Source organism: Chiloscyllium plagiosum, unplaced genomic scaffold, assembly GCF_037043375.1.
Source record: "Chiloscyllium plagiosum isolate Xiang-an unplaced genomic scaffold, Cpla_swu_hap1 HiC_scaffold_37, whole genome shotgun sequence".
Classification (NCBI taxonomy): Eukaryota; Metazoa; Chordata; class Chondrichthyes; order Orectolobiformes; family Hemiscylliidae; genus Chiloscyllium; species Chiloscyllium plagiosum.
Genome location: NW_028270175.1, coordinates 97218800 through 97236063, shown reverse-complemented (window position 1 = coordinate 97236063; position 17264 = coordinate 97218800). Strand labels below are relative to the sequence as shown.

The window sequence follows — 17264 nt, the reverse complement described above, 5'->3', positions numbered from 1 at the left end:
TGAGATAAAATACTGCAACGTCCGTGTGTCAGCCTCTCCGAAAGGTCAATCAACAGAAATTTGTTTGGGAGCGAAATATTTCACTTTTTTTTGGGGGGGAGGGGGGGGTTATTAAACAAAAATGAATCCAAATAAAAATCTTATGCCACAGACATGTAATTTCTGAAGCCGGAGGGGGATTACAGAGACAGGGAGGGATGTGGGGCCACAGGGGGATTGTTGTCCAAACATCACTGTGGTGTACATGGACTGCAGCATTTCAGGGAGGCGGTTAAACACCACTTTCTCCAAGAAAGTAAAGGTGGCCAAGAAATACTGGTCTGGGCAGCAAAGGCAACCCCCAGTGAATAAAACCAAGCAGTGACCTCTCTGAGCTGACTTGCTGTGAATTTAAAAACCTCTCTGGAAATGGAATGGGCAGAGAAGAGAAACAGAGACGTTTCACAGCTGCCCTCAGAGAGACCTCACCCTTGGAAGTACTCCGAGCCGGGGATCAGCTCAGTGAGTTTCAGTCTCTTCAAATATCAATCTTCGTCGGTTTTATTTTATTCAATCTACAATCGTGAGTAAGGTGAGGATTTCTTTTTAATGTCTTACGGTCCCTTGATTAAATGTTTAAGATATGAACCGAAAGCATTAAGTTATTCTCGGGCAGTATTTTTCGAGCAGTAAGACTGTGCCTTTGTCTTGGTCTGTAGATTGTTAAGGCGGAGAGATGGCCTGTTGTCGAGTGGCGTGCTGTTCCTGTCGGATGTGGGAGATTAGGGAAAGTTTCAATGATCCTGATGATTATGACTGCAGCAAGTGTGATTGAAAATCCTATTGGAACGCATGGATTGGTGGAGGAGTGATTAAAGGCAGTGAGGAATTGACAGGAGCTGGGGGCTGTGATAGGTGGCAGTCTCAGAAATGCAGGATACTGCAGATACAGTCAGGTAGATGGGTTACCGCCAGGAAAGCTAGGGGGGATAGGTCGGTACTGCAGGAGTCTCCTGTGGCTATCCCCATCTCAGGCAAGTGTATTGTTTTGGAAAATGTAGGTGGTAATAGACTTTCAGGGGAATGTAGCACTGACAGCCAAGTTACTGGTACTGAGACTGGCTTCTAACATAATGTGAGGTATATCCAGTTCCACATGATCGATGGTGATAGGGGACTCTCCAGTCAGGAGCACAGTCTGCCATTTCTGCAGCTGACAGTGAAACATCAGAATGGGGTGGTGCTGCCCTGGTGCCAGTGTCAAGGATGTCTCTGAGGGAGCAGAATATTCTCAAAAGGGAAAATAACCAGTGGGAGGACATTGTATATTGGTACCAATGGCATAGGAAGGGGAAACCATGGGGCCCTGACGAGCAGGGAGATTTGCTAGTGCCATTCGGGAGGCATTAAACCAGTGAGGGAGTCGGGGTAATCCTAAAGAGATAGTGAGAAAAGAGGTGAGTCTGAGGCTGGTACTGTTCACCAGTCAGACTGTCAAGGCAGACAAGAGCAAGTCACAGAATGAGGTGCGACGGACCAGTTGCACTGCATTTATTTCAGTGCAAGAGACCTGACAGGTCAGGCAGGTGGGCTCAGGGTATGGTTTTGAACATGTGACTGGGATATTACAGCAATTACAGAGGCATCACTCAGGGATGGATAGGACTAGCTGCTTAATGTTCCAGGGTATAGATGCTATAGCAAGTATAGAAAGGGGGCAACAGAGCAGGGAGAGAGGTGTTTTTGATTAGGACAACATTATGCTTGGGCTTCGGGAGGATATTCCTGGGATTACCTCCAGGCAAGTTATTTGGTTGGTACTGAGAAATAAGAAAGGGATGACCATCTTACTGGGATTGTATAGACTCTCTCCCAATAGTCAGCGGGGAATTGAGACACAATTTTGCCAGGAGACCTCAGTTATCTGTAAGAATAATATGGATGCAATGATAAGGGGTCTTAACTTTACCAACATGGCCTGGGAGTGCTGTAGTGTTAAGGGCTTGGATGGAAAGGTATTTGTTCAGTGTGAACGAAAACATTTCAGATTCAGTTTGTAGGATGTACCTACTAGAGAAGGAACAAAACCTGACCTGTTTCTTTATTCATTCACAGGATGAGGCTGTCACTGGCTCGGCCAGCATTTATTGCTGCGTTTACCCAGAGGGCAGTTAAGAGTCAACCACGTTGCTATAGGTCTGGAGTCCCATGCAGACCAGGCCAGGTAAGGATGGCATTTTCCTTCCCTAAAGGTCATTAGTGAACCACATTGGTTTTTCCAACAATTGACAGTGGAATCCTTGTTGTCACTAGATTATTTTTTCCAGATATTTATTCAATTCACGTTCCAAAATCTGCCGTGATGGGATTCAAACCCGGGTCCCCAGAACCTTATCTGGGTCTCTGGATTAACTGTCTAGCGATAATTTCACTCCGTCATCACTGCCTCTTAGGAAATGTGGCAGGGTGAGTGACCGAGGTATCAGTGGGGCAGCGCATCAGCACTAAAGATCCCACAGTATTGTGGCTCAGTGGTTCGCACTGCTTCCTCAGCACCAGGGACTTGGGTTTGATTCCACCCTCGGGCAACTGTCTTTGTTGGAGTTGGCACATTCTCCCCAGTGCTGAAACTGTGCTGCTGGAAAAGCGCAGCAGGTCAGGCAGCATCCAAGGAACAGGAGAATCGACGTTTCTGGCATAAGCCCTTCTTCCCATAGTGTCCAGATGCAGTATATGAGGTTTTGGGATGTGCAGGCAAATCTCTGCCTGATGTGAAAAGATCCTTTTGGGAACTTGGACAGATGTCAGAGGGAGGTGTGGCCGCATGTTTTATATCTCCCATGGCGGCAAGAGAGGGTCAAGGATGTGGAGCGTGGGTTGGTGGGAGGGTGTGGACCGAACAAGGAAGGCGCAGCGGGAATGGTCTCTGCGGAACGCAGATAAAGGTGGGGAGGGAAATATGTCTCTGGTGGTGGGGTCTGAGTTTAGGTAGCAGAAATGAGAGGTTAATGTGCTGTACCTGGAGATTAGTGGGGTGGAAGGTGAAGACCGCAGGGATATATTCTTTATTGTGGCTGGAGGGGTGGGGTAAAGGCGCAGGTGCGGGAAGTGGAGGGTATGTGTTGATCAAGTCAGAGGGAATTTACGGTCCTTGAAGTAGGCCTTTCTGGGATGTCCTGGAATAGAATCCAAAGAGATTAAACAAATATATCACAGACAAAAGATTAGCTGGACCAGAGAATAGGACCCCTTAAAGGTCAACAAGGCTGTCTATGGAACCACAGGGAGTGCGAAAGATATGCAAATATTTCACGTCATTTTTACTGGAGAAGTGTACGGAAGCTCGAGAGTTTGGAGAAATAAACAGTGATAACTTGAAAAGTGTCCATGTTACAGAGGAGGTGGTACTGGATGTCTTAAATCGCATCAAGTTGGATAAAGCCCTGGAAAATGATCAGGTGTATTCTGTAACTTTCTGGAAATCTAGTGAAGTGATTGTTGGGCCTCTCCTGAGGTAAAAGTGAGGTCTGCAGATGCTGGAGATCAGAGCTGAAAATGTTTTGCTGGAAAAGCGCAGCAGGTCAGGCAGCATCCAGGGAACAGGAGAATCGACGTTTCGGGCATAAGCCCTTCATGAAAAAGGGCTTATGCCCGAAACGTTGATTCTCCTGTTCCCTGGATGCTGCCTGACCTGCTGCGCTTTTCCAGCAAAACATTTTCAGCTCTCCTGAGGTATTTGTATCGTTGATAGCGACAGGTGAGGTGCCATTATTTTAAAAAGGTGGTAAGGAGAGGCCATGGAACAAGAGAACAGTGAGCCTGAAGTCAGTGGCAGGCAAGTTGTTGGAAGGGATTCTGAGGGACAGGATATCAATCTATTTTGAAAAGATAAGGAATGACAGGGAGAGTCAATGTGGTTTTGTACATGCACAATTGTGTCTCACTAACTTGACTGAATGTTTTGAAGTGACAAAGAAAATTGATTAAGCCAGGCGGTGAATGTTGTTTATATGGACATTCAACAAGGTTCCACAAAGCAGACTGGTTAGCAGGGTTAGATAACATGGCATGCAGGGAGAGCAAGCCATTACAAAACTGCCTTGAAGGAAGGAGACAGAGGATGATGATGGAGGGTTGCTTTGCGGACTGGAGGCCTGTGAGGAGCAATGTGCTGCAAGGATGGATATTGGGCCCTTAAATAAATGACTTGGATGTGATTATATGAGGTATGGTCAGTAGGTTTACAGAAGACACCAAAATTGGAGGTGTCGTGGACAGTGAAGAAGGTTAGTTCAGAATGCAACAGGATCTTGATCAGATAGGCCACTGGGGCGAGGAATGGCAGACGGAGTTCAATTTAGATAAATGTGAGTTGTTGTATTTTGGAAAGGCAAATCAGGGCAGGACTTATAAACGTAATGGTAAAGTCCTGGGGAACATTGCTGTACAAAGAGACCTTGGAGTGCAGGTTCATAGTTCCTTGAAAGTAGAGTCACAGGTAGGCGGGGTAGTGAATACAGCATTTGGTACCCCCCCCCCCCCCCCTCCCCCGTTATTGGTCAATGCATTGAATGCAGCTGTTGTGATGTCATATTGTGGCTGGACAGGGCACTGATTAAGGCTCTTCTGGAATTCTGTTTTCAGTTCCAATCTCCCCGTTCTTGGAGTAATGTTGAGAAACTTGAAAGGGTTCAGAAAATATTTGCAAGGATTTTGCCAGGGTTGGACGGTTTGAGCTATTGGAAAAGGCTTAATAGACTGGGACTATTTTCCCTGGAGAGTTGGAGGCTAAGAGGTGATCTTATAAAATCATGAAGGGCATGGATAAGGTGAGCAGTCAGGGACTTTTTCCCAAGTTCGTTGGGTCCAGAACTAGATGGTACAGGCTTAAGGTAAGATGGAAAAGATTTAAAAGGGATCTAAGGGGCATCTTATTCATGTTGAGGGCATTGCAAGTATGGAATGAACTGCCAGAGGAAGTGTGGAAGCTAGTACAATTGCAGCATTTAAAAGGCATTTGATTGGGTATATGAAGAGGAAGGTTTTAGAGGGATAAGTGTGAACCGCTGGCAAATGGGACTCCATTAACACTCTCCGTTATTGGTCAAAGCATTGAATACAGAAGCTGGGACGTCATACTGTGGCTGGACAGGACGTTGATTAAGCCACTTCTGGAATTCCGTTTTCAGTTTGAATTTCCCCGTTCTGGGAAGGATGTTATGAAACCTGAAAAGGTTTGGATAAGATTTACAAAAACGTTGCCAGGATTGGAGGATTTGGCCTACAAGGAGAGGCTGAAAAGGCTGGGGTTATTTTATCTGGAGAGTCAAAGACTGAGAGGTGACTTCATGGAGATTTATAAAATCACGAGGGGCATGGATAAGGTGAGCATCTGGCGTCCTTTTCCCTCAGGTTAGGTGCGTCCAAAACGAGAGCACATGGGTTGAAGTTGAGAGGGCAAAGATTGAAAAGGGATCTAAGTGGCAACGTTTTCAAGCTGAGTGTGGTGTGTGTTTGGGAGGGGCTACCAGATGAAGTAGTGGAGGCTGACAAAATCACAACATTTAAAAGGCTTCCAATTGGGTACATGAATAAGAAGGGTTTCGATGGATACAGGCCAATAGATGGTAAATGGGAATCCATTAGTTTAGGATTCCTTGTTGGCACGGACGACTTGGACCGAAGGTCTGTTTCTTTGATCTTAATAAATTAAGATGCATTTCTCTATTTTGTGCAGAGATAGGTGAAGCACAGATAATTATCCTTGGAGCTGAGAAGGTGAAGCAGTGATTTCGATCTGTTGCAGATTTGGTTCCAAGGTCTTGAATTTGCAGAGAGAGAGGAATTGTTAACACTGTCACAATTTTTAGTAACTACTTGCAAGTAATTGGCAAATAGTACAAGGTGAAAATGTGAACACTATTTTACTCAGTAAGTTCTGAGCATCTGGGACAGTCTGAACGACACAGATTCAGCAGGTATTCTGAAACAGACTTGGAATTTACTTTGTAAGGAAAGATTTGGGGGGCTGTGGGCACATGGGAGGGGACTTGGGACAGACTTGCAGCATCTACAGAGGGAGAGAGTACAGCCCCAATGGGCTGAATAGCCCCCAGGCCCTGTGCTCTGTGATACTGCCCCATTCACTGTGAATTATGAAGCTCATCCCAGGGCAGAGAGAGGGATTAGCCCTCCACTCTCATCACAATGGGGCCCGGCTGATTGACGGCAGCTCTAGACCAATGGGAGGAGAGTCTGTGTGGTCCTGCAGCCAATGGGATTGAATGAAGGGTGTGGCCAGCAAGACAACAACTGTCCATGAGCTGTGCAGGTGCAGTGTCACTGTTTGGGGTTGGGAGAGACAGCAGAGACTGTGACAGAGGCTGTTGGACCTGAAATACAAACTCCCAGTAAATTAAAACCAAAAGAACTACGGAAGATGTGAATCAGAAACAACAACCAGGAGGTTCTGGAAAAGCTCAGCAGGTCTGGCAGTATCTGTGAAGAGAAATCAGAGTTAAAGTTTAAGATCCGGTGTCCCTTCCACAGAACAGATGTTACTGAGAATAAATGTCAGTTTATGTGCAGAAAATAGTGTGGGGGGAAGGATAAAAGGAGTAAAGGATAGGTGGGGATAGAGTGAGAAGAACAGTTGGAAAAAGGATAACCATCTGGCTGGGGGAGGGTGACTAGCTGTTCATGGAGACTGTTAGTGGCTAACCATAGGCAGTGTGTAATGGCAGGCTGTGAGAACAAGGCCTGGTGTGTGGGGTAGGGGGCTACGACATGACGTTGTTAACCTATGGTTAGCCACTGTCTCCATTGTAAGCTGTTGCCCACCGATATCACTCCATGATTGAAGCTGCCAAGGACACAAACCTTTGGAATATCCTCCCGAACCCCCTCTGTCCGCCTTAAAGATGTATCTAAAAATCGTTCTCTTTAATCAATGTTTCCATCATTCATGAAGCATTGTTGGAGATTTGTCAGTGTGAAAGGCTCCATACAATGCAGGTAGTTGTTGTTATTGTCTGACATCAGGAGAAACATGGATGAGCCCTCTCTTTCTCACACCTGATGAACAGCAGCAAAAGCAGGAAGCACTGAGCATGCTCCAGCGCACAATGGGCCTCGGATTATTGATGTCAGCGCAGGACCAATAAGAGTGGGCGAACGGGGGCGAGAGGTGCTAGTTGGGCCTTCAACCAATCGGAGTGAATGAGGGGCGGGACTATACTCAACCACGTGATAAACTTCACTGACAGCACAGTGTTGTTGTGGCCAAGGCATTGGCAATGTGAAGGTGAATGGCCGGGGAAAGGAAAGACATATTGACCAGGAAGAGAAGGAAATTTTCATGGTATGGGATGAGAGGTTTTACAGAACTTAGTGCACATTCTAAAACGCACATTTGAAAATCCCAAATTCTGCACCATTTTCCATTTGCACTCCCTGAAATATCAACTGTGTGTTTCTCCCTCCACAGATACCAATGATCAGTGCCAAAGCCCCATTGCCTGTGGAGAAGGTGATGTTTGACTTCCTTGTACAGCTGCAGTTCGTGTGGTGAAGGTGCTCCCACAATGTGTTTGGGTAAGAGCTGTTTTAGATTATTCACTCAGCGACAGTGAAGAGTTTACAATGTATGTGCAAATCATCAACAGTTTTTTTTTTATCATGTTTATAATTCCACAGAAATACTATTGAGAACTTCTGACATAAGGCCACAGATGGGAATATTAGGTCAGGTGATCAAAAGAATTGCCAAATAAACAGGTTTTCAGGAATACCTTAAAGGGGGACAGCTGGTCTGAGAGGGTTAGGATGGGAATTCCAGACCGTGTTATCTTGGTAACAGTAGAAACAGCTGGACAGTTGAAGCAATGAATAAACACATCGTCGGGAGTCTGAAAGAAAATGAGTTGTCGAGGTCTCGCAGGTTGTGTGGTGCAGGGAGACAGGGATGTTCACAGCCAGAATTTACATCAAAGGTGAGAATTTTAAATTGTTGCTTGTTAATAGGAGCCTTTTGATGGATCAACAAGTTTTGGTACAAGTGAGCACTTGGGCAGTAGGGTTTTAGATACTCTTGAGATTACATGTAAGTTGAATGTGGGAGATTGGCCAAGAGTGTGTTTGGATAATGAAGTCTGGAGATAACACAGGGATAGACGAGTATTTCAGTAAATGAGCTGAGACTAGGGTGGAGTTGGGTGATGTCACTAATGTAGGAATAGTGCTTTTGGAGTTTGGCTGCTCCTCCTCTTCATCACTCCCCCTCGCCAATTCACAGATATTGTTCCTTGTTCTATCTGTCTGTCTTTTCTGGTTATGTCCTTCTCTCCCATTCTGCTGCAAACTAATATTTGACCCCACCGTTGTTGGAAAAACCTGCTCCATCCCAACTCTCCCTTTCCTTTCTTAATTCCTTGTATTTGGTGTCCCTTAAGGATCTCTCCTCGGTCCCTCCTGTTTCTCATCTACTCACTGCCAGGAGGTGATATCGCCCAAAAGCACCGTGTTAGGTTTCACATGTACTTTGACACTGCCCAGCTCTCCCTCACCATCATCGCTCTCCATTACTCAGTTATCAAACTGCTCATCACGCTCCCACTACGCGATTGGCTGCAATTTCCTGCAACGGAACGTTGCAATGGTTAAAGCCATTGTCTTCAGTTGCTATTACAAATTACTTTCCCTTATTGCTGAGCCCCTCCCTCCCACTGGGAACTATCTGAGACAGAACCGCACCCTTCACAATATTGCTCTCATATCTGATCCCAAGATGACCTTCTGATCAGACATCTACACAATCACAAACACCAGGAATTTCAATCTCTCAAAATGTTGCTTATCTCTACCTCACCCCAGCTCCATTGCTACTGAAACCCCTGACCTGTGTCAGTGTTGCCTTAAACTTGACGAATCCAAAACATAACCCGTGATTCCGTGAGTGTCCCAGAATCTGGTTCCAGACTCCCTCATGATGGGAAACATCCGCTCAGTATTTACCCTGTCAAACTCCTTAAGAATCCTACATGTTACAATGCGACCACCTCTCATTCTTCCCAAATCCAGTAAGTAGAGACCCAATTTCTTCAGCCTTTTCTTAAAAGATAATCCCTGCAATCCAGGGTTTATCCCAGTCAATTTTCTGTGAAATGCCTCTGATGAAATGACACATTTCCTTAAATAAAGGGACCAAAACTTCTGTCATTACTCCAGATGTGGTCTCACTCGCACTTTATAAATTTACTCTCAGGTATATACTCCAAACAACTCCGTTTAAACTTGCAAAGATGTTGTTGGAAATGCTCAGCAGGTCATGCAACATCTGTGAAGAAAAATCAGTTAAAGTTTCGGGTCTGGTCACCCTTCCTCAGATACATTAACTCTAATTTCTTTTCACAGATGCTGCTAGACCTGCTGAGCTTTCCAGAAACTTCTGTTTCTCTTCCTGGTTTACAGCATCTTCAGTTGTTTCGGTTTTCATATCCTTTAAACTTACCATCTCTCCTCTAGAATTTGTCATTTCCACCTTGGAAAAAAGATTCATATATGTTTGGTCTCCCCTACCTGGGAAAAACGAAACCATGACTAGTCACCCTATCATTGCTCCTCATAATTTTATAAAGATCGATAAAGCCACCTAAAGTGTCCAGTGCTGCAGGGAAATAGGCTCAGCCTATTCAGCCTCTCCCTATAGTTCAAATGTTCCAATACTGGCAACACCGTAGTAAAACTTTTCTGAACTCTTGCAAGTTTCCCAACATCTTTCCTATAGCAGGGAGACTGGAATTGAAAGCAGTATGGGACTCCAAAAGTGGCCGAGCCAATAAACTATACAACCGAAACATGATCTCCCAACTCCTATCCTCAATACACTGCCCAATAACAGCTAGCATACCGCACACCACCTTCACTGACCTGTCTACCTTCAACCACACTTTCAAGGAACTATCAACCCACACTGCATGGTCTGTTTGTCTGTCAACACTTCCCAGGAACTTGTCATTAAGAGGTTGAGTCCTATTCTTGTAACATCTTTCTGAAATCAGGGAGAGCACAATTGAATGCAGTATTCTAAAACTGGCCTCACCAATGCCCTACTCAGCCACAACATGACCTCCTAATCCCTATACTCAGTGACAGGATCCCTACAGTGTGGAAGCAGGCCTTTCGGCCCATGAGACCATACCAACGATCGGAACAGCATTCCACCCTAACTCTGTAACCTACCATTACCCAAAGCTAATCCAGCTAACCTGCATGTCTTTGGATTTGTGGGCGGAAATTAAGAGCACCCAGAGGAAGCCCACGGAGACACACAGGGAGAATGTGCAAACACCACACAGAGAGTGGAATCGAATCGAACCAGCACATTCCATTCAATGTTAGTGTCCCAAATGCCACTTTCAGCACCTGATCTCCCTGAAACTCTACTTTCCAAGAACTATACAGTTGTTCTGAGCCCTCCAGAGGGAATTAAGGTGAGGAGGAGAAAACAGGAACAGGGTTGAGTTTTAGATCTATAAAATAACTCTCCATCTTCCCCCTCTGTTCCCCCCGTCTCTCCCGCTCTGTCTGCTCCCCCCCTCCGTCTCCCCCCACTCTGTCCATCCCTCCCCTCTGTCTGCCTGTTTTACCACCCCCCCCCCGTCGGCCTGTTCCCCCTTTCTGTCAGCCTCCCCCCGTTCCCCCTGTCTGTTCCCCTCCTCTCTAATCCCACTTTATGTCCCCACCCGTCTCTGTGCCGCCCTCCCTGTCACCCCCCTCGTTCCCCAGCCATTTCTGTCTCACCCCTCTCCCCAGCCATTTCTGTCTCACCCCTCTCCCCAGCCATTTCTGTCTCACCCCTCTCGATCCACACACCCCCTGTCTGCCTACCCTCCCTCCCAGTCCCCTAGTTCTGTACTCCCCCCACTGCAGGGCAAATATCTTGTCTATTTACCGTATCCATGCCAAGCCTGATTTTATAAATCTCTTTCAGGTCACCATTCAGCCTCTGACGCTCCAGGGAAAACAACCTATCCAACCCTGGCAACATGCTATAATTCTTTTCTGATCTCTTTAAAGTTTAAGAACATCCATCTGATAGGAAGGAGAACAGAATGATATGGAATATTGATTCAGCAACTTTTGTAATGTCCTGTACAGCCGCAATATGACCTTCCAACCCCTATACTCAATGCTCTGACCAAGAAAGACAAGCAGACCAACTGCCGTCTTCACTATCCTATCTACTTGCTACTCTACTGTCAATGAACTATGAACCTGCACTCTTTATTTAGCAGCACTCCCCAGGAACTTGCTATTAACTGTATAAATCCTGCTAAAGTTTGCTTTTCCAAAATGCAGCAGCTCGCATTTTTCTAAACTGAACTGATCAGTCCATTCACCCATCTGATCCAGATCCTCTTGTACTCTGAGGTAATCTTTTCACTGTCTACTACACCTCCCATTTTGGTGTCACCTGCAAACGTACTTACAATACCTCTTATGTTCACATCCAAATCATGGATATAAATGGCGAAATTTTGTGGATCCAGCACCGATCCTTGTGACACTCCACTGGTCACAGGCCTCCAGCCTGAAAAGCACCCTCTGCCTTCTACCTTCGGGCCAGTTCTGTACTCCATGCGATCTAACCTTGCTGACCAGTCTCCCATGGGGAACCTTGTCAAACACGTTACTGAAGTCTACGTAGACCATATCCATGCTCTGACCTCAGCAATCCTCTTTGTTACTCCTTCAAAAAAACGGAGTCAAATTCATGAGATATGATTTCCCATGCACAAAGCTGTTATTAGTATCCAGGATTTAACTCTGTACATTGGGGTCTGCGTTGCCCAGTTATAGGTGTTAATATTCTTGATGAAATTCAAGTACACCAGCATTTTGTCAGTGACTCTGTATTGAGTCTTGTTAATGTCACCAATACAGGTGAGTTCCTTTTGAAAGGCAGTGCCTGTATCCCTTGTCCACCTGGAAATAATGTAAGTGTCGTTACTTCTGGACTACGAGGATCAGGCTCAGAGTTGAGTAACAGCATCTTTGAAGAGGCTGATTAGTAAACCTGCCCAAGCCACCAGGCCATTCTATCTCCCACCTGTCCCTGCCTGAGCCTCCAAACAGAACCTTCCTGTAGTTTCTCTCCTGTCAGACTCTCCCATTGCTTAATTTGTCCAGTATCCCCTCCTGCTGCTGCACTGATCCTGTCCCTCACTGACCTGTCCATCCCTCAGTGTCCTCCGCATTCATTCATTGTTAACAATCCCATTGACCCAGTCCTCCAGCCCCGCCCCCTTCCCGTCGATAGAGACGGCTCCGTGGTTAGCACTGCTGCCTCACAGCAGGTACCCGGGTTCGATTCCAGCCACGGTGACTGTGTGGAGTTTGCACATTCTCCCCGTGTCTGAGCGGGTTTCCTTCGGGTGCTCCGGTTTCCTCCCACAATCCAAAGATGCCCAAGTCAGGTGAATTGGCCATTCTAAATTGCCCATAGTATTAGTTACATTAGTTAGGGGGAATGGGTCGGTCTGGACTTGTTTGGCCGAAGGACCTGTTTCCATACTGTAGGGATTCTGATATATTGGGCAGCAGCTGCTGTCAATCACCCGGACTCCTATATGATCGGGATCACGTGCTGTAGGAGGGCAGACCAGTGCATGGGTGCAGTGCTGGCAACTGTGGGAGCATGCGCAGTATAGGTCAGTGCCTGGGAAGGAGGCTGTGGGTGTGAGGGATTAATCTATCATTAGCAGCTTCATCCCTCTGGGAGCAGGACCCAGAGGAATGGTCCTTTTCTTGCTACCCTGACATGTGATCAGACTATCAGTGGTGCAGCGTTTTGCAGAAAGTTATCAGAACTCTTTTGTGAAGATTCAGGGTTGTTATGGAAAGGGACAAGGATGGGTCTGCAATTAGAATTCTAATTTGGCTCATTTTAGTAAGATGGGTCTTGGCCAGAGTGTGCAGGAAGCAGTGTCTGCAGGATGGTTCTCATCAGGAGTTAGGAAACTGAATTCGAAGAGAGAGTGTGTGAGAACTGGGTGTGGAGGAAAGGGGTGGGGGAATTGGTTTGGATTTCAGTTCATAGAAGAGAGAAATTGTGAGACTGAGGTTTAAAGCTTTGGGGGAACAAGGAAACTACAGTTTAATCTACAATTGTCTTATGAATTTCCATCCTGTATTAACAGTGGTAACTTGGGTGCTCTGTTGTATGGTACTGAAAGGGTGGATTTGCGGATGAGAAATACAAATTGAACTTCATGTTCAGATCTGATCGTTACTTGAGCCGTGCCGATCTGAATATCATTGGCCTTTTCATCTGGAAGGAGAGGTGTGTATTCTGTCCGTGGGCGAATATTTCAAATCTCAGTGTGACTGCAAAAGTACTGAGACACAGCCAAGTCCATGTCAGCATGGTGAGTGTGGAGAGAGATTTCATTTGTTTTTGAAAGTCTGAAAAATCATGGCACATTTCCCAGGAACAATTAAGACACAACTTTGCTTTGTAGAAGGATTAACCATGCAACCAGAAAGAGACAAGGCTACCTGCACCATGGGAAACACTATGAAAACGTGATTGTTGTAAAGGAGTTCATTCTCGATCATGGATTGTAATCCATTGGCGTTGTCACGTCGTTTCCAGTGCCGTGGGGAAATACTTGAAATATGATGAATGTAATGTAGGTTTCAGTTATTAAACTGTAAAAATTGCAGAACAATTTACAAGGATGTTGCCAGGGCTCAGGGGTCTGAGTTATAGGGAGAGGTTGGACAAGTGAGGATTTTATGTTTAGAGCAGAGAAAACTGAGGGGGCTCTTTTCTAGAAGTGTATAAGACCATGAGAGGCATGGATAAGGTGAATGCACTCAGTCTTTTTCCCAGGAACTCAAGGATTGGACGGCTTGATTGGATCAGTTTAAGGTTAGAGGAGAAAGAATAAAAGGGAAGCTGAGGGGCAACTGTTTTACACAGAGGGTGGTATGTATACGGAATGAGCTGCCAGTGGAAGTGGTTCAGGCAGGAACACTCACAACAGGTAAAAGACATTTGGAGAAATACATGGATAGCAAAGGGTTAGAAGCAAATGGTGGAAATGTGTTGCTGGAGAAGCGCAGCAACACATTTCCATCTCTGACTCCAGCATCTGCAGACCTCATTTTCTCTTAGAAGCAAATGGGCCAAGTGCCAGGAAATGGGGTTAGTGTGGAAGGACAGTCTGGTCGGCATGGGCCAGTTTGGGCGAAAGGGCCTGTCTCTGCTGTAGGCTTCTATGACTCTAAGTGCATTTGCTATTTCTCCCATTAACTCTGTTGGTTTCCTGGGATGTATTCCATTTGGGCATCGAGACTTGTCTACCTTTAGCTCCATTAGCTTGCCCAGCTCTAACTCTTTCACGATAATGGTTATTATCTAGGTTCTCACCTTCCTCAGTCTCCTTATCAATTACTGGCATGTTCTTCGTATCCTCCACTGTGAAGACTGACTGCTGTGTTCTCATATTCCTGAACCCTGCTGGATAGGAATAACTAGGCACAGAACTCTGATTGGTCTTCTTTGAGTCTTTATTGATGAGACATGGCAGTTACCTGGATAGTGTACATGCAGAACACCTCCAGGCAGCATCAGGTAACTCCACGCCTGTCCGATGTGCCGCTCCCATTCTTATACCTTTGTGGTTTGTGGTTTTGAATGGACGCTGTCTCTCAGTATTCTCTCCATGGCAACGGCAGTTAGAAAGTCTAGTTCAGTTCAGCACTTTGTAGTTAAACCACACACCCCTCCCCCACGCCCCCGTGGCTCCCTCAAGTATCTGACAGGTGCTTCAGTTTCAGTGGGGTATCTATCAGGATTCTGATGTGGAGGAGCCGGTGTTGGGGTGCGGTGAACAAACTTATAAATCACACAATACCAGGTTATAATCCAACAGGTTTATTTGGAAGAACAAGCTTTTGGGGTGTGCTGTGATTTGTAACTTGATCAGGATTATCTCTATGGTAACAGTTAAGTGCTTCAACAATTACAGAGGCCATATGTTCCCCACACAATAGGTTCCCCTCTAGCAGTGTAAACTGCTATTCTGGCCCTGGGGATAGGTATTAATCACTTTTCTCCCCCAATCCCATCTCGCTTTCTGTTGATCTTTAAAGTTTTTCTAATCTCCTTGGTCTTTGGCAATTTGTATGCATTTTATTTCAGTTTGATAGACTCTCTTATTTCCTGGGTAAAACCAATGACTGCAGATGCTGGAAACCAAATTTTGGATCAATGGTGCTGGAAGAGCACAGCAATTCAGGCAGCATCGAGGAGCTTCAGCAAAATCGACGTTTCGGGCAAAAGCCCTTCATCAGGAATCGATTTTGCTGAAGCTTCTCTTATTTCCTGAGCCACCTATGGCAGATTATTCCTTTTCCTACAGTCCTTCTTTTTCCCTGATATATACTTTTGCTGAGCACTTCAAAAAATTGCTTTGATATTACCCCACAGTCCGTCAACTTTCCCACCGTAAAGTCTTTGTTTCCAGTCTCCATTAGCCAACTCCTGCCTCATCCTATTGTAGTCTTATTGTAGTTTAAGCACTGGATCTTGGGAGTGAATCTATTCTTCCAGCTTTCCATCTGTGTTCTAAGTTCAATCAGACTTATCTGAAGTCTTTTATCAGATTACGAGGGGAGGCGATGTTTCCTGGGTGTTTTGGTTTTCATTGTCAGTGACCTTGGCTTTGTAATAAAGTACAGGATATATATTCACAACAGCGTACTCTGGACGCTGCCAATGTACAACGCAATCTAAAACCATAAATCACTGTCTTCCCTCAGTTTAAAATTCCTCACTATCTAAGCTTGGAATGCTAATCCACCTGACTATCTGTCGTTTTCCGAAAATCTCCTTTGGTGAAGGTGGTGATTTTTGGATTCAGCATTCCAGTTATTACTGTAAGAAGATAAGCACTGGGCACAGGAGAACCAGCCCCACTATTTAATATGGTGATGATTGAGCTCACATCGGTCTCAGCTGGATTTTCCCGCCTGCTCTCTCTCACCCTTCATCTCATTGCAAATTCAACATCTGTATCTCTTCATTAAATTGGCTCATTTTCCTGGCATTCACTGCATTTTGAATAGGGAATTCCACAGATTCGCAACACATCGAGACAAGTATATTCTTCCTCATAGGAATAGAATAGAGTCTCTATAGTGCAGGAATAGAGTCTCTATAGTGCAGGAATAGAGTCTCTATAGTGCAGAAACAGAGTAATCATCGAGTCCACACCAACCCTATGATGAAAATCGCATTCAGACCCACTCGTTCCCTGTAACATTGCATTTCCCATGGCTAATTCTCTAACTGGCACGTGCATGGACACTGTGAGCAATGTAGCATGGGAAATCCACCTAACCTGCGTATCCTTGGACTGTGTGAGGAAACTGGAGAACTGCACGAAACCATGCAAACATGGGGAGAATGTGTAAACTCCACACAGTCGCCTAAGGTTCCTGACGCTGTGAGGCAGCAGTGCTAGCCACTGAGCCACCTCTTCTGAAAGCCTACTGCACCTTAATAACCTCCCTATCCCCCAATTGGCTGAATCTATGTTCCTTACGTCAGAAATCAGGTTGTCTAAGCGGATGTCACAGTAAATCCAAGTGACAGCCCACATGTCCCATGTGTCTGAATGGGAATCCGATGCACAACATCCTCCATCCCACACTTTTCATTCATGTTCCAGAGACAGGGCTCCAGTGCCTGCATGAGGACTGCAACTCCCAAATTCCGAGGCAGGGACCACACGTCTGTGGGGAAACCTGGCACTGCACACGTACAGAATGTGGGTGAGTTTTGGAGCATGTGCTTTGGGGTAACTAGTGGAAAGTATTTCACACTGTGATTGTCTGGAGGAGGAACGTATTTGCTTGTAGTATTGATCTGTTGGAGGATCAAAGTGTCACCACACCTACATGGGACCAAGTTACATTCCCAACTTGTCATAACACTGGAATCAACCAATGAGAAGCAAAGGATGTGAACCATTCTCCCAGACTGCAGGTTCCTGTTCTGTCCAAGATCTGCCATCTCCCTTTCTGTTTCCTTTTGTTTCATTCTGCTGTTACATTATTGACTTGCACCAACTGAGGGAAAGGAAGTGAACCCAGAAAGGGTGCAGAGTCTAACCAGGAAGGGAAGTGGTGGCATAGACCTGTTTATCAACAACTCCATGAGAATGGGGAGGGTGTACATTAGGGGATAGTAGAGTCAGAATGGTGGGAGAGAGTAA

At 45.6% G+C, this 17264-nt stretch overlaps 1 long non-coding RNA gene across 2 annotated transcripts in view; it reads left to right on the top strand.

Moving 5' to 3' along the window:
• Positions 1–16823, top strand: part of LOC122551872 (uncharacterized) — a 31301-nt gene extending 14478 nt beyond the window's left edge. For both annotated transcript variants that reach the window (XR_015753399.1, XR_015753398.1), the window contains 3 exons: positions 2095–2203; positions 7466–7572; positions 16719–16823. This is a non-coding gene — a long non-coding RNA (uncharacterized LOC122551872). The remainder of the gene's footprint in view (positions 1–2094; positions 2204–7465; positions 7573–16718) is intronic.
• Positions 16824–17264: the final 441 nt, after the last annotated feature.